Source organism: Oryctolagus cuniculus, chromosome 16, assembly GCF_051225735.1.
Source record: "Oryctolagus cuniculus isolate XC-2025 breed Fujian yellow rabbit chromosome 16, ASM5122573v1, whole genome shotgun sequence".
In the NCBI taxonomy this organism is placed as follows: domain Eukaryota; kingdom Metazoa; phylum Chordata; class Mammalia; order Lagomorpha; family Leporidae; genus Oryctolagus; species Oryctolagus cuniculus.
The window spans coordinates 79612321-79638093 of record NC_142882.1 but is presented as its reverse complement, the minus strand read 5'-3'; the positions used below and the strand labels follow the sequence as shown (position 1 = coordinate 79638093).

At 45.0% G+C, this 25773-nt stretch overlaps 1 protein-coding gene and 1 long non-coding RNA gene across 7 annotated transcripts in view; one reads left to right on the top strand and one right to left on the bottom strand.

The window, feature by feature from the left end:
* CDK6 (cyclin dependent kinase 6) overlaps positions 1-25773 on the bottom strand; it is a 237500-nt gene that overhangs the window by 73166 nt on the left and 138561 nt on the right. The window lies entirely within an intron of this gene.
* Positions 26-25773, top strand: part of LOC138845904 (uncharacterized) — a 28867-nt gene continuing 3119 nt past the window's right edge. Inside the window, exon 1 of the long non-coding RNA XR_011383221.2 lies at positions 26-25710. This is a non-coding gene — a long non-coding RNA (uncharacterized LOC138845904). The remainder of the gene's footprint in view (positions 25711-25773) is intronic.

Sequence of the window (25773 nt, the reverse complement as noted above, 5' to 3'; positions counted from 1 at the left end):
CAGAGGGGCTAAGCGTTACTGAGGCTTCGGCAACAAGATTCAGATTCGCAAACACTCCTGTTAATCACGTGGGGCCGCTGTGATAAAAGCAGTGAGTAAACAGGACTCATCACTGGCACAGCAGGAAATGAAATCAGTCCCACACCCTGGGTTCCCACCCCAGACACAGTTTGAGTTATCAGGAGGGCAAATGACAAGAGTTTCAGAAAGCAAAGCAGAGTCAGCAACAGCAACAAAATAAACTAAACCCAAACGTTTAGCTCAGTTTACACTTTTTCTTAAGGGGATTATAAAAATAACACATGGGCAACAGGTGATGGCAAGGAGTCCAGCCCAATTCCCAGGCCTGCTTTATTAGGGGATTAGACGACATGTCCAGTGGCTGACGCAGGTGACCGGAAACCTACAGAACAACCAGGGCCAAGCTGCTCTTACCAGGGTCCTGGCAGGGAATCAAGATAGGACCCCTCCTGTGGGGAGGAACTTGAGGGAATGCATAACCCCACTTTCAGACCTAGAGAGAACTCCACTTCCTACAGAGCAGTGTGTGATGGGGAAGCCACACGACTGCTGCCAGGTTGACGGCTGAGGAAAACGCAGTGTGTTAAGGCTTCATATTTCTGCGAGTGTAGAGGTTCGAGTATTTCCCTTTTTGGGGTATGGAAGAGGCACATATCCTACAAATATCTGAGACGAGGGGAGACATTCCATCCACTGTTCACTCTCCAAATGCCTCCAACAGTCAGGGCCGGGTCAGGCCAAAGCCAGGATCCTGGAACTCAATCCGGTTTCCCACATGGGTGGCAGAATTACCCGAGGCAACATCTGCTGCCTCCCAATGTGCACATCAGCAGGTGGATTGGAAGCAGAGCAGCCAGGACTCAAACCGGGCACTCAGATATGGGATGCAGATATTCTAGTGACTTAACAGCTGCACCTACACCAACCCCTAGTTCTACTATGAGTGACATCTATCTAAATCTCCTCCAGTTCTGCCTCACTTATTTTGATGCTGTATTACTTGGAGCATTCAGATTGTAGATGTAAGTCTAAAAAATGGTCGCTATCAATTTCCTTCTTTCCTGGTGTGCACGTGCTGCTCCGCCCATCAAGTGATGGAGTTTATTCACCTTCCGTAGAATCTGAGTGCTCACCTGACCCGCAGAGCGTGTTGCAGTAATGTGTGAGACGAATCAAGTTAAGGTCAGAAGACTTGTGGTCCAGGGCCTTTTCTTTTCTTTAAATTTTTTTGACAGGCAGAGTGGACAGTGAGAGAGAGAGAGAGAGAGAGAGAGACAGAGACAGAGATAAAGGTCTTCCTTTGCCATTGGTTCACCCTCCAATGGCTGCCGCGGCCGGTGCACTGAGGCCGGCGCACCACGCTGATCCGATGGCAGGAGCCAGGTGCTTCTCCTGGTCTCCCATGGGGTGCAGGGCCCAAGCACTTGGGCCATCCTCCACTGCACTCCCTGGCCACAGCAGAGAGCTGGCCTGGAAGAGGGGCAACCGGGACAGAATCCGGCGCCCCGACTGGGACTAGAACCCGGTGTGCCGGCGCCGCAAGGCGGAGGATTAGCCTAGTGAGCCGCGGTGCCGGCCCCAGGGCCTTTTCAAATGTTGTTTTTGAGATGCCTGCTCCTGGAACCCTGCTGCCACGCTGTGGCACTTACAGGAAGATGCCCCTGTGGACAGCTCCAGCAGATCCCCTGGATGGCTGCAGCCCCAGGCAATGTCACACACAGCAGAAGAACTGCCCCACTGGGGCCAGTTGCCTGACAAAGATTACTAACAACAGTGAAATAATTATTGCATGTCTTGAGGCCTAGCACTGGCCACTGCGGCCATCTGCAGAGTGAACCAGTGGATGGAATCTCTCTCTCTCCATCTTTCTAACTCTGACTTTTAAATAAATAAATAAATCTTATTTTTAAAGCACTAAAACGTTATTCCAATTATCTCTTGACTGCCATACGTCTTTCTGGCACCTAATCCCACACTACTGAAAGATCCCTTGCACTCTAGTTACAGACTAGACTACACAGCTGGTTTTCAACCTTGACTGTGAACAGAATCAGCCATGGACTTTCAGAGAAGCTTAGGTATCTGGGCCTTATCTTGCCCCCACTCAATTAGACCCCTATGGATGGGGCCCTTGGATTTTTCCTTTTTCTTCTCTTTCAAGTTCTTTAGGTAACCCTCATCCTTCCTTGGGCAGGCATGAGCAGTTAGATAACAGAAACACATTCTACAGCTCCTGCCTCCATGTTTTTGTTTTTTGTTTTTTGTTTTTTTTTTTTTTTTTTTGACAGGCAAAGTGGACAGTGAGAGAGAGAGAGACAGAGAGAAAGGTCTTCCTTTTCCATTGGTTCACCCTCTAATGGCCGCTGCGGATAGCGCGCTGTGGCCGGCACGCCGCGCTGATCCAAAGGCAGGAGCCAGGTGCTTCTCCTGGTCTCCCATGCGGGTGCAGGGCCCAAGGACTTAGGCCATCCTCCACTGCACTCCTGGGCCACATCAGAGAGCTGGCCTGGAAGAGGGGCAACCGAGACAGAATCCGGTGCCCCGACCGGGACTAGAACCCAGGGTGCTGGCGCCGCAGGCGGAGGATTAGCCTATTGAGCTGTGGCGCCGGCCTTCATGGCTTTGTTTACACCACTCCCCTGGGCTGGGAGTCTTCTTTCTCCTCTCCACACATACCCCATTCCCTGTGTCCCAGCAGGCCTAGTGTGGCCATCAGTGCCCTGAAGCCACTGCTCCATGAAAATGACATGAGGTAACAGTTCCTTTCTGAGGGTATGGTCCTGACTTTACCCACTATGTATGTAAATGTCTATCACAATACTGCACATATAAGGATTTAACAAATATCACAGAAATGATCATTAAGGAAACCATTCTTAGGATGATAACTGGGGAAAATGCAATGAGCAACCACTCTTATTTTTCACCAAAGAGAGTGTCCAATTCTGGGCTCCAGTTTTTATGTACTTGATTTATTTCTGTGTTATTAGTATTTGTAGCTGGAGGAACACTTTTGCTCCTCTGACACACTGTAAATAAAAGTGCAGGTGCAAACTGCCTGCCAAGTTCCACTTGAGTGGTTCATAGACACAGATACTATAGGGGCTCACATTTATCTTCTCACTTCCAATTCAAAACAAGGTCTAAAAGTTTAATCTGAATACAGCATTTTTTAAGCTATTCTAAGGAAACTGTTTTCTGATGGATTACTGATGCTAAAAGAGGGCTGACAATTTACCAGGGCTGACAATTTTCATTAAGGATTTTTCCTAGGAAATTTTTTTTTACCATAACCAAAATGGGTTCAAAAAAAGGTTGAAACCTGAACAGACTATACTAAGAAGAAATGTAAAAGGTGGTTAAAGGAACATTAGCTATGGTTCAGACCCAAATAATTTTACAAATGAGTTTGACCATCAGGGGAATAATATTTCTTATGTTAGTTACACTATTCAAGAATATAGAAAAGAATGGAAAGTTTTCATTATCCATCCCTCATATTAAAACATGAAAAATTAACAAAAAAGAAAATATTATGAGTCTTTATTTAATATGTTAACATCTTAAATAAATATTAGCACTAGCATTCCAGGCTTTATTTTTTTTTTTAAGATTTATTTACTTATTTGAAAGGTAGAGTTACAGAGGGAGAGGCAGAGGCAGAGGCAGAGAGATCTTCCATCCATTGGCTCACTCCCCAAATGGCTGCAACAGCAGGGCTTGGCCAGGCTGAAGCTAAGAGCCAGGAGCCAGGAGATTCTTCTGGGTCTCCCACCACTTGGGCCATCTAACACTGCTTTCCCAGGTGCATTAACAGGAAGCTGGGTCGGAAGTGGAGCAGCTAGCTCTCTAGCTGGTGCCCATATGGGATGCCAGTGCTGCAGGTGGCAGCTTTACCCACTACGCCACAGTACTGGGCCCCACTCCACCCCCCCCCCCCCATCCTTCCCCACATTATTTGAAAGGCAGAAAGTCAAAGAACTTCATCCTCTTGCTTCACTTCCCAAATGCCGAGAACAACAAGGGCTGGGCTGGGCTGTGCTGTGCTGGGCCAGGCTGGACCAGGCATAATATACATTTTAATTTTCTCTTTATAGCCATTAGGCTTATCCAGAACTCAGCTATATTTATTTAAAAAGCATTTAATTGCATTTTGGGGAGGGTTAGTGCTTTGTTTTATACTTTGTTGATTTTCATCTTTTTAAATTTCCCTCTTTTTTAAAATCTTTAAGTAAACTTTTCTAAATTTTCTCTTTAACCCAAAAGCATATTATATTGAAGAATAAATTTCTCAGAAAAGTGTTTTAATTGTCAGATTTCTAATTTTATTGCATCACAACTGGAGACCACAACTTTCAGTTTCTGCTTGGTAGAATTTCGACTTTTGTTCTGTGGGTGTGAGGGAGCATTCTCTCTAAGTGTATAGTCCTTTATTAGTAAGACTTTGTCTCCTATAAATCCTAGCTTGTATCTTCCCAGAGTTTATTTGCCAAACTCTGAAGAAGTATGTTTTGTTTTCCTTCCCCAGTATCTCCTTGTACATCTAAGGATGTCTGCCTTATATACACTGGCCTTTTATTTTCAGTAAATAAAATTTATTATTATTACAAAATATTAAAATAACAAGAATTTAGATGGTGACAGATACAAGACTACACAAATCCTAGTTAATATAGATGCAAAATGTAATGGTTTTCCTTTTTGAGAATTATGCCTTTTTTTTTTTTAACAGTTATTTATCTGAAAGGCAGAGAGAGAGATATCTCCTGTCCACTGGTTCTCTCCTCAAATGCCTGCACAGTAGAGCTGTGAACTGTATCCAGGTCTCGCATGTGGGTGGCAGGGAACCAGCTTTGGCAGTGATCACCTCTGCCTCCCAGGGGCACATCAGCAGGAAGCTGGAATGAAGTGCAGAGTGGGACTTGAACCCAGGCACTCCAGTGTGCAGGCATCCCTGGTGGCAGCTTCGGTGTCACAGCTGTTGCAAAGGCCTGTCTGTGTCTAATGTGAAAGACGTTCCGGATCTCACACTCAGCTGTCCTCTTGGCTTAAATGAATTCCTTAAAATATAGTTGAAGGAAAAGGTTTCTCTTACTTGGCCACGCAATGCTCTGCGTGGTGTGACACTCATCAATTCCCATTTAGTGATCCAATTAAAGCTAAGATTTAAAAAGTCCATTTGCCTCCATTGAAATAACATGGTCCAGCCCTATGACGGTCACTGCAGGTGGGACCTACAGCCTGCTAATTTTTAAGCTGATAATTTTGTATGGCCCGTGAATGATGCTATTAAGTATCTGAATGGCCCTTGGCAGAAAAAAAGGTTCCCTACCCTTGGTAAAGAGATATCTTTTTGGTTTAATCTTTGTAGAAATGAATACTAAAATATGAACTGTATGATACTTAACATTTCTACAATAAAATAATCCCAACACCACTATGTTCCACTAGATGTTTCCTGGTTCATGTAATCTAAACCTACATACCAAGAGGGCTTTCCAGCTCCTATCTGTCTACCATCTCTGTCCCACAGTCCTTCAATTCTTACATTAAGTCACTGTCATTTTGAATCTCTCAATTGATGACAATTTCTGTAATCTCAGAGAATTTAGAATATTTACCAAACTAAATCTGGCCCCGAGGTTTTGAGGACAAAGTGTAACAAATTTCCCTGACAGTAAAATATAAACTATCTTTGCTTAGGAATTAGCATACTTTTGTGCCACTGAAAAGCTTCGGATGGAAGCCTGCCTAAATTACCACCAGTTTAAAGCAGACACAAGCAAAAGCTGAATAATTTTTCTTTGAAAACTTCATAAGGAAGGGACAACACTGGTGAAAAATGTTTCAAGGTTTTAGTGCATGAAGTAAGGAGTTTTCAAACTCTTAATACATTTCTACCAAGAGTTCTCCATGTTGATTCACTCTAACTATCCTTAAGATGTGATGGTCAATTTAAAGTTAGGAACACGCTGAAGGAATCAGGAGATCAGGAGTACAATACATTAAGACCAACATTCAGAAATCCACGACACAGGCGGCTACTGGTGATGACCCATGCAGTTGTCCAGCAAGAGGAGATAACAATGGCAACTATGGATAGGGCTGGGTGGCTGCAGCCAGCTGGAACCAAAGCAGATGCGATGTTTATTACAATCATTACGCGTATTAACAGCCTCTGGAGGTGTTGAATGGAGCTGGCAACAGGAGGCGGACCGGAAAGCAGGGGGAGGAGTTCAAGGATATTTACACAACCCAATGTATCTGTTTAAACTGCTTTGATCTCCATTCACAATTTCTTGAATCAGTTCAATAACAGTCTAAGATAAAGCGGGGGCCAAGGCCAACTCTGACTCAAAATGCATGTCAGGGTAAAGCGCTCTCACTTAATATTCTACTTAACAGTCTTTTATTCCCATACCCTCTTACCAAGGGCCTGGGAAAACTGGAGCTCTTATCTGATTCACCCTTATTACAGGCTGTAACAGCAGAGAAGGCTGCAGGCATGAATACAGTGTGGGGCATCTTGGGGGGACAGATCCTCCCCCAAGATGCCCCTGGCCATGAGGAAGCCTCAATGGTGAGGGCACACATCCTTAGCTCTGTGGTTTCTTTCCTGTGAGTGATGGCTGCGTTGCCACCACAAAGTTGGTATCCACCTCCGGGAAGTGGCTCCACCTGATTCTTCCTCTGGATTCCAGCAATTGCTCTCCCTCTTCCTTTTCAGTCTGGGAATGGGAACAGCCTGACTGCAACCAAGGGACTCATTACAGCCCCAGCTCCTGAGCTCTCTTACACCGGCGTCTTTGTACATTGTGCCGACGTGCCTAAGTCCTCCCTGAACTGTCTGGTGTGTGCCATCCACTTCCTGTTGGGACGGTGACCAACATACACAGCTTACACTTGAAGAAACTGGCCTAGGGGGTGCCTTCTCCAGGCCTCAGTTTTCTGAGCTGTCAGGAGGGAATTTAGAGTAGAGGATCTATAGGGTGGGTGTTCTCTCTTAGCATTCTATGTCCTGTTACAGATTCTTTAATTCTAACCCTGAGTCTCCTCACTGTCCTCTGGTTTAGTGATCACTTACTGAGTGAACCATGCGGTGAGGGTCTCCTTTCGGGGGCCGACTCCAACAACACGTCTCAAGTGCAGTTGTAGAGTATGATTTACAATAAATAAGGATGCAATCCTTGAAATACTTCAAAGTCTTTAGTTTGCTAAAGCAAAGACGTTCTAAGCTGTGCTTGAAGCTCTTTTTCACGCCAAGACAATGCTTGTCTAGTATCTTTTTTTCTCCCACAGAAAACTAGTATGGTTTTACAAAGTGAAAGTGAGTAACTAGTGCAGCTGGCATTGTAGTGTAACAGGTTAAGCTAACACCTACAACGCTGGTATCTCACATGGGCACCACTTCAAGTCCCGGCTGCTCCACTTTGGATCCAGCTCCCTGCTAATGGGCCCTGGAAGGCAGTGGAGGATGGCCCAAATGCTTGAGCCTCTGACATACATAGGAAAGACTTGGACAGAGTTCCTGGCTCCTTGCTTCAGTCTGGCCCTGCCCTGGCTGTTGAGGCCATTTGGGGAGTGAACTGATAGATAAAAGCTCTCTCTCTCTGTCATTCCAACTAAATCTTAAGGGGGGGGGGGGAGAAAACTAGTGACTGTTTAACCAACTTCTCATAATAGAGAATTCAGTTCTTCAAAGTTATAGGTTTAAAATATGAATATTAGAAATAATCAGGATTTTAATTCTGCCTAGCAGCCTTCTCATTATTATGCAAGTAGAAACTATTAAGAGTTAACTATCAGTAACAGCTAACACACACAATATTTTGTAACAACATAGTCATCTCAGATATCCTCACTTGTGATCTAAGGGCCAGAAGGAGAGGTTTTGACAGGACAAAAACCAACTGAGAGTCTATGCTGGCAACTCTGTTCTTGCCTCTGGTCTGCTGCACCCGCCACCAAGGGACGCCCCAACTCGCATTTCTGTGTTGCCTTCCCAGCACTGCCCGTGTGGTTCTCTGTGAGATACTCTCTGCAGGTCCAAATCCTACCCATCCTTCAAAGCCAGGCTCACATCCTGCCTTTCCTGACCTCCAGCTAGAGGACGGCTCTCCTTTCAGCGTCCACTAGCTCCTGTCATCCCTAACCCTTTCTGGTTTTCATTCATTTGACTCATTGGCCACAGCCATTATCTGATGTCTGGATTTGGGGATGAACCACAGGGAACTGCCGGTGGTAGGGCTGAAGATGGACGGAGGCAGTCTGCCCCTTTGTACTGCAGGATGGGTGACTGCAATGTCCCACAATCATTTGGCACCGCTGAATACTCGTGTTATCAACAATAGAGCTGGACCTGGGAGGCAGGTGGGGCTGAGCATGACTTGACTTTGAGGATGTGTAAGAGGGTGCACAGGAAAATGGACGGCACAGGGCAAATGAACTGAGACGATGTTCCTTCCCAGCAGAGACGAAGGGCGCAGCAGGGGAAGAGAGCTGCTTCGTGTGCAAGGGCTTGTGTGCTGTGACTGGGGAGGGACAACAGGAGCTGAAATGCAGATGTCTCATTTTATGAATGATGAAGCAGCTCTGTCTCTAACAGGTTTAACCCCAGACAGCAAACCTTTAAAGATCAAAGTGAACTTCAAGTCAACTCACAAGGCTGAGTGTCCACTCCATGAGAGGTACCTTGTTGGTCCTAGACAGTGTGGTCACAATGAGGAATGTGTCAAATGAGCTGGCTGGAGGACAATTTGGTAGTGTTGCTGGGGGTGGGGTGGGGTAGGGGCGTAGCCTGTGTAGCAAGCACAGAACACTGGGGCCTGTTCTGGTGTTCCTTACCATCCTCCCCCTTGAAGAACTGCTTTCTTTAAAGTGGCAGTTGTCTTTCTGAGGGGATGCACAAACCCTGGTGAGCCCCAGAAACCTGACCAGCAGAATCTGATGGGCAACTCCAATGGTCTCCTGGAAATCCCATTTAGTCCTCTTGTAGCTGCTGTAAATCCAAAATGCATGCCTTGTCCTCCCTCTGGAGTTTGTGTATATCACCGACCCCCCCCCCCCCCAGCAAAATAACCCCCTAGCCAGGTTCCCTACTCATCTCCATCAGTAAGGCCGGCAGACCCTGACCGTTCCATCCTGAATCTGTGCTCTGCCAGAAGGTCCCAGCAGCCAACTGTGATCTCTACTCACTAGTTTGCCTCCCTGCAGCCCATCTTCTCCACGGCATGTGAAGCTGTGTTCACCACCCTCCTGCTTAAAACCCTTTGCTCCATTCTCCAGAGCTTTAAGGTCAAGTTCAAGTCCAGAGTACCCACACCGTCCTCACCATGTGACTCCTACCCTCTCTGGCAACTCTGTCTGCTTCTCCTTGACAAGAAGACTGGCCTGAACCCAGGAGAGGCTCAGAGGTTTTCGTGTGTGTGTGTGTGTGCATGTGTGTGCGTGTGTGTGCAGGCGTGCATGTGTGTCTGTGAGCACTGTGTCTCAGCCTTCCGGTCTCCCCAAATGTGGAATGTTGTCTCAGGCGTGTTCTCCTAGGACTCCATTCTTCTGGTTAGTCCTGCCCCCCACAGTTCTCTCTGCCAGTCTCACGCTGTATCTCCTCCATTTTCTGCCTGTGCACTTACAGCCTGCAGACCTGACGCCAGCCCTCAGATAGCAGACTGTTCCTGGGTGGCCGATCAACCCAGGACCTTGTGGAGCACTGTACACCACAGGCATAAAATAAACCTATGTTCCCACACGTGTCCAGGTCCCTGGAAGACAGCAGAATGGAGGGTGACAGGGATGACAACCCAGGGCAGGACACGGGGGGTTTCTGTTGTGGAAGTTTACAAACCACAGTGTGTCCCCAGACCCATTCCAGGCATCCCAAGGGTCAACCAACATCATCTTGGGTCAACGGATGATTGTTTAATAAAGTGTGAGGACCATTTTCTTTTTATAAAATGAAGTTTTACAATACCTGAAGAGTCCGTATTTTCCTTCAGACTGCATTATTTAAACTTTCTCTTGAATTCATGAAATGTAAAATAGTTACCACTTGCTAAATGTCTATTATGTGTCAAGGAACAAATTCATTCTCTTTGTGGAAGTACAGTGCAGTGCAGTTTTGATTTTGACACTAAACAATCACACACTTGATCTCCCTCTGCCTTCACCATAGAAACCCAACAAATATTTGCAGACATTCCTTCAACCTTCAGAGATAAGTAGAAATGAAAATGATTCTCAACACCGGATATGGCAGGCTGCAGAGCTCATTGTTCCTCTTCAGGGTTGTTGCGAGGAGATCGATGAGCTTGGGGAGGCCACAGGATTACTCAGATTTTCTAAGAGGACTCAGCAGTTGCCTACAATGTTCATTTTTACATAGGCTGCATGCACATGTACCAAGCGCCTACCGGGAGGTTTCGTAGTAGAGTGATGAGGGAATGGAAGCACATATTTGAAATCAAGCTTACAACACGTGTTTTAAAGATTTTTTACTTATTTGAAAGGTAGGATGATACACATACACAGAAAGAGAGAGATCTTCCATTGGCTGGTTCACTCCCCAAATGCCACCAACAGCTGATGCTGGGACAGACTGAATAAAGCCAGGAGCCAGGAACCCTACCTGGGTCTCCCACGTGCCCTTGTGTGGGCACCATGCAGGACTGACTTCATCTGCTTCCCCACGTGCTGTCTTCGGTTTATTTATCTACCAGGTGACTATCAATGGCCATACTTGAAACTCACAGGAGTTGAGAAGCAGCTGATAGCAAATGGCCCAGGCAGAACTGAAAGCAGGATTTTACCCGACTCAGGTCCATTCCCTTCACTGTGCAGTCTATCTGAAACCAGTCTTAAGCCTAAGTCTAATTACAATAATAAAAAAAGTTTTATTTCCCAAACATTTCCATAGTAATGCAGGTTTACCAGAAAAGCTTACAAGAACAAAGGAAGTTGTCTTTCTAGGAAAAAGGTATTTCAGGGATTTCACTAAAATGACCCGCAGTTGAGGGCTTAGGGCCATGGATGTGCAAATGGCAGGTTAGGGGCAGAGGGAAGGGAAGTCTTCCTTCACGGAAGTGAGGTCCACAGGCCAGAGCCGCACATTCCTCTTCCCTTCTTCCCTCTGCAGTGCTCCTTCTGTTTTTCTCTCTGCGAATGAAATCCCCATCTAACCAGTTCCCCAAGTTGGACTCTTCCTTAAACTCACCCCTCACCCACTGGCTCAGACGCAGGGGAAGGCTGTCTTGTTTGCAAAAGAGCAGAATACACGGAGGATGAGGGCTGTGGAAACCGGAGAGGCAGATGCAGAGGCCGGGGAGCCAGAACGCTATCACTCCCCACTGTCTAACAGTCCCGAGCCCACCCTGCACCCCCCAAAAATTTACAAATCACATCACTCGGCACAGAATTCTTTCAGCTTTCAGCACAGTGCAACTGTATGGGCATAATGACGTCACCCTAGATTTAACTGGTTTCAAATTTACTGGAAAAAAAAAAGTCAGACATGTAATACATGTCCTAGCCCTTCTAAAAATTTTTCCCAGGAGCAGGTCTTGCATCCTGTATCAGAGTGCCTGGGTCTGAACTCCGGCTACACTCTGGATTCCAGCTTCCTGCCAAAGTGCACCCTGGGAGGCTCGAGTAGTTGAGTCCCTGACTCCCACTTGGGAGACTGAATTCCTGGCTCTTCAGCCTGGCCCATCCCTGGCTGTTGCAGGCCCTTGAGGAGTGAATCAGTGGAAGATCTCTCTCGATTTCTACCTTTCAAATAAATAAAAAAAGGGAAACTTAAATTTAAAAAAAAATTGCTTTCCTACACCTTAGTAAATATTAGATATCTTTAATACTTAAGTATTTAAATGTTTTAAACATCTTTAATTTTAAAAATTCATTCCATGTTATTTCCTATGAGCAGAGGCAAAACAAAGGATCACTGAGAGGGATTCCAGCCCTGTTCCTAACTACAGAATACACACATTCATTGGCTCTCAGTGAGCCTCAACGCTTCTCTTAAAATGTCTCGGTTTCTAGGAATAACCACACCAATACCGGGGACTTGGCAGAGTATTTCTAGGTACATCCGCTATCAGGAGAGCCCCGTGTGAGAACATGAAAGGCTCTTCACCCAGCCCACAGGGCTCAGGCTGCGGCCCAGCTCAGGGCAGTGTGTGCTGCACACAAGCTCGACTTGAAAGGAAAAGCAACCTCCAATTTTGGGTAAAATTTGGTTGTTACCTCCAGGCGAATTCAAAGAAACACCACCTTTCCATTTATAAACATTTCAAAGAATACTGCTGTGGCAGGTTGTATCCTTGAAACTGGCCCACCAGTCAAAGATGATGTTTAAGAAACAAGCAGACTACACAGAGGAATTTCAATTATTCTTTAATTGAATTTAATTCTCAAATCAGCACTGTAGGTACTTTCTATGTAGAGGATCTTCATGGATGGCAGAAATAGAAGTAGGGCCTAGAGAGGCCTCTGTGGAAGCCTGCTGGAACATTCTGAGGGAGGGAGCAGCTCCCTGTCCACACTCCCACGGCACACTTCCCTTACAGCCTGTGCTGACCTGTGATGTGATGGCAAGAATCTACTTCCTTCTGATACCCCTACAAATTGAGTGCTACCATAGTACAGACTGGCTCTTAGTATTTGTTAAATGCATGCCCAAGAAAATTAATTTTTCTAAGATAGAGATTCTTCTGTATTCCACCCCCACCATGTCAGGAAATAAAAAACCCTAAACTAGCAACAAACACATCAAAGAAAAAAAATCCATCTATCTTTGGGTTATTCTGAAGGTATGAGAAGTTTTAGACTTCATAACTATGGGAACAGAGTCAATTTTACACATCATACCTTAAAGGAAATTTCATAAAATTTTAGCCACCATAGGTACCAGTATGTAGAGATGAAGGTACTTCAAAAAGCCCAACAAAAAATGGAACTAAATCAAAAAAATTTTTTATGCAAAAAATTTTTGAAACCCATGTATTTTTTAATAATATGCACATTTTCCACGAACTTTTTGAAAAGCCTTCATATGCATGGAGCTCAAGATTTTTTCCACCAAAACAAATTTATTAAAAAAAAAAAAGTATTTATTTATTTATTTATTTATCTGAAAGTCAGAGTTACAGAGAGACAGAGAGATCTTCCATTCACTGGTTCACTCCCTAGATGGTTAAATAGCCAGGGCTGGGCCAGGCTGAAGCCAGGAGCTCCATCCAAGTCTCCTACATGGGTGCAGGGGCCCAAGCACTTGCGCCATCCTTTGCTGCTTTCCCCAGGCCATTAGTGTGGACTTGGATCAGAAGTGGAGCAGCCAGGACACGAACCAGCACCCATTTGGGATGCCACCCTTGCAGAAGGCTTTACAAACCACTTTGCCACAGCACTGGCCCCCAAACTTGTCTTTTAATTCCATTTCCCACACTCTTTTTCGATTCACTCCCCAAATGGCCGTATTGGCCGGAGCTGGGCCAATCCGAAGCCAGGAGCCAGGAGCTTCTTCTGGGTCTCCCAGGTGGGTGCAGGGGCGCATGTACTTGGGCCATTTTCCATTGCCTTCCCAGGCCATCAGCAGGGAGCTGGATTGGAAGAGGAGTATCCAGGACATGAACCAGTCCCCATATGGGATGCCGGCACCAGAGACTGAGGCTTAGCCTACCACCACAGTGTCAGCCCTCCCACAAACTTTATCTATCTATCTATCGATCGATCGATCGACTGACCGACCTACCTACCTACCTACCTACTAGCTCACTTCCCAAATGGCCACAATGGCCAGGGCTGGGCCAGCCTGAAGGCAAGAGACTAGATCTCCATCGAGGTCTCCCACAGGTGTGGCAGGGCCCCAAGTAATTGGGCCATTTTCCACTGCTTTCCTAGGCACATCAGCAGGGAACTAAATAGAAAGTGGAGCAGCCTGGACTAGAATTGGCGCTCCTAACGGTTGTCGGTGTCACAGGTGGCAGCTTAACTGCACTAAAATGCAGGTTCCATCCCACAAACTCTTTGAAGTACTGCATACACGAGTATACTTCAGTACACTGTGTATCTCTTTGTGGAGTGTATTTACTTACAGAGCTGTACACAAATCTGCACTCTTGCAATGTATCTCATCTCTGTACGTGCACACCTATTAACCACCACTTGGTCCCCTAATTCTAATTTACATCCCCCACACATTAATTGTGCTCATTCCTGAATTTCACATAACTAATAATGTAGTCTGTATACTTTTGTATCTGGTTTCTTTTGCTTGACATAATATGTATAGATTGTCAATGCTGTTGTGTATATGAATAGTTTGTTCCCTTTTACTGCCATGTTGTATTCCATTGCAACAAGACACCCGAATTTATTTAGCAATCATTTCCTCTGATAAGTCCTTCTAGTGTTTAGATATAACGAATGAACTTTCTATTTTGAATACTTTTAAACATTTTAATTTATTTTTACTTGAAATTATTTGAAAGCCAGAGAGACAGAGAATGAGAGAGAGACAAAGACAGATGGACTGAGACTTCTATTTGCTGGTTCATTCCCCAAATGCCTGCGATAGCCAGGGCTGAGCCATGACCTCAGGCTAGGTCACTCACATGGGTGGCAGGGATCCAAGCACTTGAGTCCTCACCTGTTGCCTTCCAGGGGGGCACAACAGCAGGAATCTGGAATTGGGAGCAAAGCTGGGGCTTGAAGTCAGATGCTCCAATATAGGATGGGGGTGTCCTAAGCAGTGTCTTAACTGCTGTGCCAAACACCTGGCCCTGAGGCATGGAATTTAAATACAGGGAACTATGGCAAGTATTTCGGGCTAGGGGAACTCAAAGGACAATAACCAGTGTACGTGTGGTATCATTTTCCTTGGTAGCTTAGAACCCGCATGTCCACACATATGATCTCTTCTTTCATGCAGGACACACTTGGAGGGTGCTGCTTGGTGGCTGACACCCATCTCGGGTGACTGTAAAAGCATGATTCTTGCCCTAGAGGGACTTATAGTCTGATTCCAAAAAACCTACAGACTTCAAAAAGAAATACATTCAAAATGATTCTAGCAATATTGTCCACTAACGAAGACATGTACTATCGAGAACAATCCTGGTAATTTATTGGAGTAAACGTAGGTGGAATCCACTTGGCTACATTGCTAAGTTCTGACTGTGTACATGACTGCCTCCCCAAATGAGCTCAGATCAGGTGCAGAGAAGCTCAGGGAAAAGCAGTTCTAAGTCAAACAAATTTGGGGTTATGCTAAGTCTGTCCTCTGTAAATTCACATTGCACATTCACATATTAAAGACTCCGAGAGTTCTGCAGTCAAAAAGAAACCTGTTTAATTCAGCATTTACCAGTGAATGATTCTGCCTCCTCATGTAACAGCTATTACTGGCCTACATAATTAGTATTCCTTAGAAAACACTTTGAAAAGCACCAGTCTGTAACACTGGACAGAGTTGAGAGCAGAAATAATAGAATATAAATTTTGGAATATATGTCTGCATGCAATTTAACAACCTTAATTTAGTCCCTAAAAATAAAAGTTAGTGTATTTTTCCAGTATTTCTGAATCTTTGCTTTTTTTTTTTTAACTTCAGAGGTAGAAAAGTGTGCATACACATGCACGCATGCACACACAGGGTGGGAGGGAGAGAAGTAGACAGATCTTCCATCTACTGGTTCATTCCCCAAATGCCTTCAACAGACAGGATCAGGTCAGGACTGAAGCCACAAGCCATGAGTTGGGAAATTTTTTTTTTTTAAGATTTATTTATTTACTTGAAAGTCAGAGTTACACACAGAGAGAAGGAGAGGCAGAGAGAGAGAGGTCTTCCATCCACTGGTTCACTCCCTGGTTGGCTGCAATGGCCGGAGCTGTGCCAATCTGAAGCCAGGAGCCAGGAGCCTCTTCTGGGTCTCCCAGGCAGGTGCAGGGGCCCAAGGACTTGAGCCATCTTCTACTGCTTTCCCAGGCCATAGCAGAGAGCTGGATTGGAAGCGGAACAGCTGGGGCTCGATTCGGTGCCCATATGGGATGCCGGCACTGCAGGCGGTGGCTTTACCCTCTACGCGCAGCGCCGGCCTCCAGCTGGGAACTTAATTCAGGTCATTCACAAAGGTGGCAGGTAGCCAGTTACTTGAGCCATCACTGCTATTTTTCAGGGTCTGTGTTAGCAGGAAACTGGAGTTGGGAGTTGGAGCCAGAATCAAACCTAGATACTCTGCTATGGGATGTAAGCATCTCCACTACTAGGCGAAATGCCTGTCCTCAGAGCTAATACATCTTGCTTCAAGTAAGTATCATATTTGAAAATCTAGTTTTGCATTGAAAATCAAAGCACAGAATGAAAATAAAAGTCATAAAGTATCCTTCAGGTCTTTGGAATAACTATTATTGGTGTCAATTTCCACTGTGTAGTATTACAGATGTTGGCAGTGAGGATGGCATTGTGCCGTCTATAGTAGCTATGCTGTTTCTGGTACTACATATATATATTCATGCTACTTAATGTTCTTAACTAACTAATTCAGTCCTAAAAAAATAGGAGCTAATCTATCTTTTTTTAAAAAATTTCTTTTTAGAAAATAATTTGGAAGCAGAGAGACAGAGAGCTCTTATCCACTGGTTCACAGTCTCCAAATGCTCCCTACAGCAGGGACTAGGCCAGGGTTGGCATTCATGTGGTGGCTGTTTTAATGAACACCTACTTTCAGTTACGTATTTTCAGTTACATCTTCATGGTAAAAGCAGAATGCAAAAAAAGTTCTCATTACTTAAGCTTTCTGGCTGTCTGTGCACCATTTGGGAAGATATTTACTGCAGTGCAATGTTTGAACTCACCACCGTTTACTGGGCAACCAATCCAAGATGACGGAGATTGAGACAATCAAGACAAATAATAGACCATGCCTGCCCTGGAAGAGTTCATAGCCCAGTGAGGCAAATATAAAAAGAAATAACTGTAATACAGTGTGGTTAGAACCATAATAAGGCATTGAGAAAGTGCTATGGAAACACAGATGACTTCATCAAACAGAATGGCTGATTTATTACTCCTACAATAAAGTACACACAATCTGTCTGTGTATAATAAAAATATGACTGCAATCAAGAAACTAATAAATATTTATTGAGCACCTATTATATACTGTAAATCTGTATGCCAGACTGTCTTAATTATCAAATCAGAAGTAGTCTCGGAATTTCATGTTGTTCACGACAGGAATATAAAATCTCTCTCAGATTCTTGGGCAATTTTATAGCCAGAATTAGAGCGAGCCAAACGAAAGTCTAATTTTACACGTCAGAAAAAAATCTAAGGCAAAGAACATCCTATGCACGCGATCCTTGAGATGCGTGAGCAGAGTTTACTTATGGCACACTTTCATTTCACGGCTAGAGCCAGCAGAGGGAGTGTACCTCCTCAGAGAAAAGCCCCTGCACGCAGGCAGAGCTGCGAGGACTGCACACGGAAGCACACCGGAGAGCAGAGACACACTTATTTCAAACCAGGGAAGTGACCGAACCTCCAGGAGTCGTCACCTACACATGCAGCACAGCAACCAGCAATCCCTGCTCCAAGACTTACAGGACTGAAACCGTGAATTCTGCACTCTAAAAGCCATGGCAGGAAGAAATTTTAGTAAAACAGGCCCCACAGCAGAATCGAACTGACTGGCGTTACTAGGCAGTAACTTAAGCGGTGCACTTGCCGCTGTCAGCTGAGCCCAGTTCAAGCCAACAAGAAGTTCCAAGTACGGCCATCGCAGGACGCTTCTGCTTCCAATTCCCCAGGCGCAGAAGCTGCCACCTGTGAGGAGAACCGAAGCGTCTACTGTGGGATCCTGAATCCCTCGGGAATGTGATAGTAAAGTCATTTCTCGGCAAAGCTACACAGGACTGAACCTTCCTATGGTTTTCCATGTGGGGAGGATTGTGAGCAAAGTTTTATGAAAGAAGACCCAGCATTTCACACTCACTTCTTCTCCGCTCTGTCCCTAGTCATTTCTCACAAATGCTCTTCACAAGCACTTCTTGGACTCTCCTCAGTGGGTATTTCACCATCTTTGATTCACCTCCAATCCTTAAACCTCAAGAGTAACTCACGTCTCCTAACTAACCTTACACTCCCCAAGGTGGAGGTCACCCGCAGTGCTCGCTGACAATGACTTGAATGAGGTTGGAAATTACGACAGGCATGGCTGTTTTGCCCAGTCCCAAGCTCTCTCTTCCTGCAGGATATATTTTCCTTCTTTGCCTGCATCCAAACCCGCAACATATATACACACAGTATGAGACACTGGTTTTTGTTACCTAGGCTAACAGAAAGAGACACTCATAGGGAGAACTAGGGGTGCCCAGGCTTGAGACACAATCCTGTCTCACTTGCCCCAAGTTAAAGGCAGAAGTTCCCAGCAGCACAGTGGACTGATGCGCTCTCTACCACGACCCTCTTTTTTCCAATTAGCTCTGCCAGAGGATTGCCTGTTTGCAGTTGTAATGATATAGCAACTCTCTGGCTTCTTTATTTTTCCAGTTTACTATTATTCTCTTTTCTAATGCATTCATTTTTAAACCTTTCCTGCCTCCCAATTTATTTTCTAATTAATTTATCATTACGTAGTTTAACAATGTTCTTGTTCTTCATGCATATATGTCACATTGGTCTCTAAAAAACAATAAATACAATGGAAGTTTGTTGAAAGAATTCCTTTTATGTTCCTTAGACTGAAGACTTTTATATTTGTATTCAATCTTTCTCATCTAGTCATAAAAGCTTGCAGTGCTATGAATTAGCCTCTGTGAATAGCTTTGGTCCTATGTAGAGCTCACTGTTGTAATTAGTGTGAAGTCATCCTTAACGTGTTAAATAGGCAAGAGCAAAAGGGGATTCTACAGGAATTGTGAGAAACTTATAGTGAAACTGATATGTGGCAAGTCAATAAGCTGAATGATAGAAGTTATCAGTTACCAGGTGCCTTGGGGACAAGTGAAAACCAAGACCTCACCGGACCTCCTGCTTGGTGTACAATGCATCTGCTGCTAGTCATGACTTATGCTGTCTTCTACCTGCTGAGGTACTCACATGTGTCAGTGTCACTTGTTTATTAACCTCATGTTTGGTCATCTGTTAACGTCACACAGTACAAGACTATAGATGGATTACGGGAAAGTGACCTGGACTTGAGATCTGCACACCAGGGCTTTCAGGCCAGATACATTCTGTATACTTATTTATTATCTTGTAAGAACAAGTAGTATTATATTGTTAGGCCTCAGTTTCCTCAACTATATAATCAAGAAGTCACATTAGATTATTTCTGAAGTCCTCCCAACCCTGGAATTCTTTAATGAAGAATGAATAAATTCTACATGCTCCGTGACACCATCTGGGAACATGACATGGAAGAAATGGAAACTCGACAAAGGGGAAGTTGAACACTGGGTACAATAGTAAGCAGCCGATAATTTTACATGGCTTCCCCTGAAACATGGCCACTTTCAAAAGAGCAAAAAGGAATGGGATAGGGTACATTTCTTTCTGCTCTTATCCATAGTAATATGTGGATCAAAATGAATGTTCGGCTCTCATCTCCAGAAAAAATATCGCTTCAAATGACGGAAATGACATGAAATTACTTATAGACAAGAGAATATTAACCCCTTTCAAAAGAGTGAAAGGTTCAGGAGGAAGAACTATAAGCTATATAATAGATCTCTGGAAATTCCATTCTGCTCTCATGCAACCCAATCGATAAAGGGTCCTGTGACTGTGTCAGTACAGATGTTTGAAAAATCAGGTGTGAATGATAGCGTCAGTCATCAGGCTTGTAACGTTACCAAACAACCATGGCAACTTCACTTAAATTACAACACCAAAAAAAAGTCCCACAGCTGCTTTGCTGGTGATTAAGGAACTCGGAGTTTTGAAAAAGAAAAACAAGAAGCAATGCTCAAGGTAATAAGTGCTTTCATGTTAGGAGTTCTCCTATCTGAGGGCACTGGATCCAGGGAAAGGACAGAGAGATAAGGGCAATACTGCTGGTTACTAACAAATGGCAGATAAAAGAGCTCCTCTGGGTGCTGATTAAGTGACAGCATTCTACACATTCTTTCTGCTCCAGACAGACCAGAGCAGCGGCTCAGTTCCATGGGAAGCACCGCTAAATAAGCGTATCTGCTGCTTTCACATTCCTGCAGGACGGGCTGCCCCCCCCCCCCCCCCCCGCACCGAACAGAGACGTGTTCTCTGGGCGCAGAGCAGGAACACGCCTGACTCCAGCTTCCATCGAGAAGCATAAACGTATATGCTGGAAGCACAGAGAAGTTCTGTGCTGTGGGACAGGGTGGCCGGGAGCCAATGTTTACAATCCCCTGGGTGGGGAAGGCAGGCTGAAAGGCTCAGGACGGCAGCTTTAAAAGTCTTTGCTGTTGCCGCCAGTGACCTTCGCCTCTGTTTTCAAAGCAGCTCTCAGGTTAACCCCTTGAATTCTGAGTGCACTAGAGCTGCACAAAGGAAATACCTTTCTTTGAAGGACACCTCTCTCAGGCACATCGGTTTCTGATTTCGGCTGGGGCAGCTCAGAAACACTGGATTAAGAGAAAAGTATGCATTCAATCTGCTGTCAGACCCACGGGCACTGTCGGGGGCACTGGGTCTGGATCCTGATGTGTGCTGTGTCCTCCCAAGTGAAAGTTTCCAGCTTCAGGCAATGGACTCAAGCTCACAAACCAGGGGATTGTGAAACATGAGCATATTTGGTCTCCAGGGGAGAAGGAAGCATCCAATGTATGCAGAAATGCTCTTTTGCCAGCGAGCCAATGAGCGGCTGGGCTGTGGGAAGCAGGGCTTCCTATTGGGATCTCCTGACTAGAAGAATGGTGCTTAAAATTAAAGACAGGCTAAATTGCTAACAGCCCAACTTAAAAAGCAGCCGGGGAGAAAAACGCCAGTTGCAGAAATGAAAACCTAGTTTTCCAGTTCTGCAGTCAAAGCTAACCACATGTGGCCGATTATTGTTGTTGTTATTGTTTTGGGGAGAGGGATTAATAATCTTTTAACCCTAACACAGAGAACTTCTCATAAAAATGTATGCTTTATCAAGTCCTTACTACATGATTCAGTGATATTATTAAAGGCCTCCGAATGTTTTCAGAACCTCAGATTTACTTTAAGAAAAATTGATCTGATGCCAGGGACTCGTGTCTATTTAAGCAAGCGCTTTGGTCTAGGACCGGTTTCATGGATTTACAGACGTCTGGGACGGACATGTCAATCATCATTAACACTGACTGGACAGCATATTGAAGTGCGGGGCGATGAGTCGTGCAATTCTAATTTCAGAGTCTGTGAACTCCTAACATGGTTCCTGCCTTCAAGAGGGTTAAGATTCCTAGCAGAAAAAAGTGAAACACAGCATACATCAGAAAATGCACAAAAGTCATTAAAATGAAGTCTTGTGAAAATCACTCAATCAAACAGGAGACAATAATGAGGGATTTTCTCTTCGCATCTGGAGATGAAGCTCTGGCCTCCGTGTTACCAGGCAGCGTCTATAACGTCATCAAGTATGCGAATCCTGTAGTCGGAAGCCCATCTCAGGAAGAACAATGCTATCTGAGTACCCTTTTCCAGTGCTTCTCTACTAATAATTGGATCTTAATAAGTGCATCTGCAAAGAGTTATTAAAATTGCAGTTTCTCAGAGCATGCTTTGCGGCAATCCAAACTACCGCCCCGGTTTTCATTACAGACCAAACAACCTGTTCCTTGCTATCTACAGTGGAAGTCAGTGGTGATTAAGTAAATATATTCAACTCTAAAGCAGACACTGACTTGAAAGAATGTTTTGAGAAGCTCAAAGAAGCCCCAGAGCCTGACAACAGAGAAGACGTAATAATAGTTAAGAGGCGAGCTTTAGCCTGGGTTTTCAGTAGGCCTGGCCCTTCCTAAGGTCTTGACGTACTTCACGCCATTTAAAAGCTGTCAAAATTTGGGAGATGGGCTCCGCACTTTTTAACTCATTTTCTAGGTAAGAAACAAACCAGTGCTCACAACATGTTAACAACTACAGCAAAGTCCCAGAACTGCTGGAGCTGGAATTCAAACCCAGGTGTAACCCCTGAGTCTGCACATGTAACCACTGAGTGTGGCGGCCACGGACACAGACAGCACCCATGGCTGCCACACAGCTCAGAACACTCACGGCTCTCCCCAACTGGGATACTACTGTTACTAGGAACTCCCAAGGATTACCCAGCTTCTATTCAAGCAGCTATGTTCAGTTGGAGGTTTTTCGTTGTATTACTGAACGAAAACAGGAACAAACAACTTCCAGTGCAAGGCATGAAGCTGTAATACTTTCTTTGTGCCATCAACTGACTAATATTTAGGCTCATTTATTATGTTCACCTTTTAAATGGAATCTAAAAATAGCAGACGGGCTTCTCTCTATCTCAAATGCTCATGTTTTACAAACCAGTTGGAGAGAATTTATGTCCGGGCTAAAGCATCTGTATTCTCATCACTCCTAGCCCAAGCTTTTAAGACATTGTTTCTTGTTTGTCTCCATAAATGAATCTTGCCTTTAAAAAGCAAAAGAAAAAAAAATCAAACTGTTGTGAAATCAAAGACAATAATTGTTGCCATCTTTTACAGTAATGACATGCCCCTAAAAAAAAAGTTTTCAGCTTAAGACTTGGTTTTTGAAGCCGCTTCGAAGTAACTAATAACAGCTACTCATGAACTTGAATGATTCCAATAGAATTATTAGGCACAACCAATTACAACTGAGCTTCTCCACACACAGCATAAAGTTAAAACTGTACAAATGAAGCCAAAATATGCACAGCTAAAAGGAATGCTACAGGGGGGCCTCTCTGCGAACAAAGCAAGCTCAGTTTGGCTCTTTTTCCCTCGCGCTACCACATCCGCACATCGTTAGTTGGAAAATTCCTGATATATGCTGTAATTTTTTTGTGCTTTTTTTTCCCCCCAGTACACTTGGGGCTTTAATGTCCAGATGCCATTTTCCCCCTTATCTGTCCCTGTCTGGGGCTCTGCCAGCTATGGTCAACAATTAATACAGCCGAAGGAAAAAATACAGTGCACTCCCTGGCAACTGGTCCAGCCTCGCAGGAAATACCAAATAAAAACTCGATTATGTATTGTTTAACCATTTTGTTTGCCTGTAGGCCACCCCGACGTCGGTGTAATTCAGACGAGCATGCTTCATCGGGATGGTCTGAGGGCCGCACCATTGTTCCGGGAGTCTGTCACGCACAATCACGGCTTCAGCCTGTGGTTCTCTAAATGAAAGGAGATCCGTGGCAGCTTTCCAACCTGCATTCCTTTTAATTAGTCAACTTGTGGCCCAATGTTATAATAGATAAGTAACCTCTTAATATTCATGTAATTAATTTTTTTCCCCCTCATTCAGTTATAAGCCTTTGCATGGGGGAGGGCGGGTGGTGGTGGTGGTGGGGGCAAGCTCACTATCTAGGCTCTGGTTTATGAAATAGGCATGGTGCTCTTACAAAGAACACCAGAGACCATGGCTCAATGATTCTACATGAGGATAACTCTAGAATCCACAGTATACCAGTACTTATATGTAAAGCATATTATTCTTGCATTTAAAATGGTAACTGAAACCTTTCTTCGGCGTAACTATGATATACGTAAGATGAATCACCTTCGTGCCAAGTTCAATGGGGCCGGGAAGCCTCCCTTTCACTTGAACTTGAACTGATAAACTAGTTCACCATTGGAGAGACAGAAAGCTTTCATTTTTTAAGGATCCCTTACAATGCGAGGCTGACATGAAAAGTGGCCAGCAGTTCTCAAAGTACTAGGAAGTCTGCCTGCCCTAGATCTTGATTAGGTCAATAATTAAACTGCTGATGCTGTTAGCCATTAGCACATGATGAAGCCTAAACAGATAAGTTGATGCCCATAAATATTAATAATATTCCTTGGCAACAGGCATAAGAATGGCCCTTAAGACTCAATATTTAAGTTCTTTTAAATATTTTAGTTCTCAGCTAAGTCAAGTTGTTCTCAAAGGCAGTAATAACATTTTTACTCCTTTTATGTCCTCATGGATGATAACACATGGTGGGTGTAATACAGAAATACTGCTACCACTCCCACATATTCTTATTCTCACTTTCATGTGATTTATGAGATATTTACAGTATCATTCGATTCACTCATTCACTCCTAGACATCCTACTGGGCCCACTATGTGATGAGCCTTGCAACCTGGTCACAAAGATGACTGACGATGTCCTATCTGCTCTCAGCAGCTTACAGCTGAGCAGGCAGGGGTGGGGTGTCGGTAGAGGCAGGTATGTGACTCAAGAGCCGAGGTCACGTCCTGGCTCTTCTTTTAGGAACTGCATCACCTTGGCTAAGGATCTTAATGTCTCTATTGCTTTTGCTTCCTTAGCTGTACAACGGAGACACACAGTACACAGGGCAATGGGAGAATGACATGATGTAAGATACACAAGTACCTGGTGGGTGCCTGGCTATATTTTAGCTGTCAGCACATGTAACATCCACTCCACAAGGGTGGGGCAGATGCAGGAGAGACACACATGGTACCATGTCAGAAGCTGCAGAGAGGAGCCGCAAAGGCATGACTGGCAGGGGAAGTGGCTTGGGCAAAAGTTGAGGAGCATGCAACTGTGTGAACCCCATCGCCAGGAACCTCAAGTGCTGGCAAAGGAACTTGGATTTTATCCCGAGGGGAAGGGGGAGGCACTGAGGGTTTTATGCAGGGGATGTATGTCCGAGCTGCACACTTTGCATCTGCATTCTAGGAACTGTGGAGGGTAAAACTGGAGATGATCCTGGAGGCAGAGAGCTTAGTCAAGAGGTTGCAATGATCCAAGGACACTGGGAGAGGATCTAATGAACAGCAAGGGGAAGACAGGCAGGAGGAGGAATACTGAGGAAGAGAAAAGCAATCTAGGCTGAGTCCTGGGCTTCTAGTCTGGCTGACCAGGTAGATGGGGGAGGATCAGCCTTTTCAGGGACCCAGAGAGGGATGATGGGCAGGCTTATTGCTTAGGGTGACGTCTAGTTGGATACTGAGGTCTTGGGTTCCAGCGGCTGGACTGAGTTGGACATGATGAGCTCCTTCCAGGGAGTAGAGATCTTGAGGGAGAGAGCATATGCAGGCCATGTATGCTCCCACTGGACAGAGCTACGGGGAAGACAGAGGAGGGCACTCAGCAAAGAGGAGTGAGACAGGGAGGAGGCAGAGCAGGAAACCAATGTCACAGAAGGTGAGGAAGAGAAGGGCAGGGCTTCAGCACATGCACTGTTGCAACGTGACAGGGGCAGAAGGCTGCCTGCCCGATGGAAGGGCCAGCGGCACCCAGAGTACAAACTGTCCTTCCTTGGTTACAAACCAACTGGGGCTGAGGGCACAGTCATCGCAAGCTCCTCCCTACACTCACTGTACCTTCCCCCTGCCCTCCAACTCCACCCAGCACCCCTAACCCTTTCAAAGCTTCTTCCTGGAAGACAACGGATGCAGGCACTGGAGCAGCAGAGACATCATGGCACCAGGATCTAGAAGGGAGCACAGGGGATGGACTCAAGACCCCTGCCTCCAAGGCTGAAACACAGAAGTGAGGATGAGCAGACAGACAGACCCAGACCACTGTGCAGGTGAGTGTGGGACGGATGAACCACTGAGGGAGTTCACATCCAACAGTTTAATCACTCAATGAA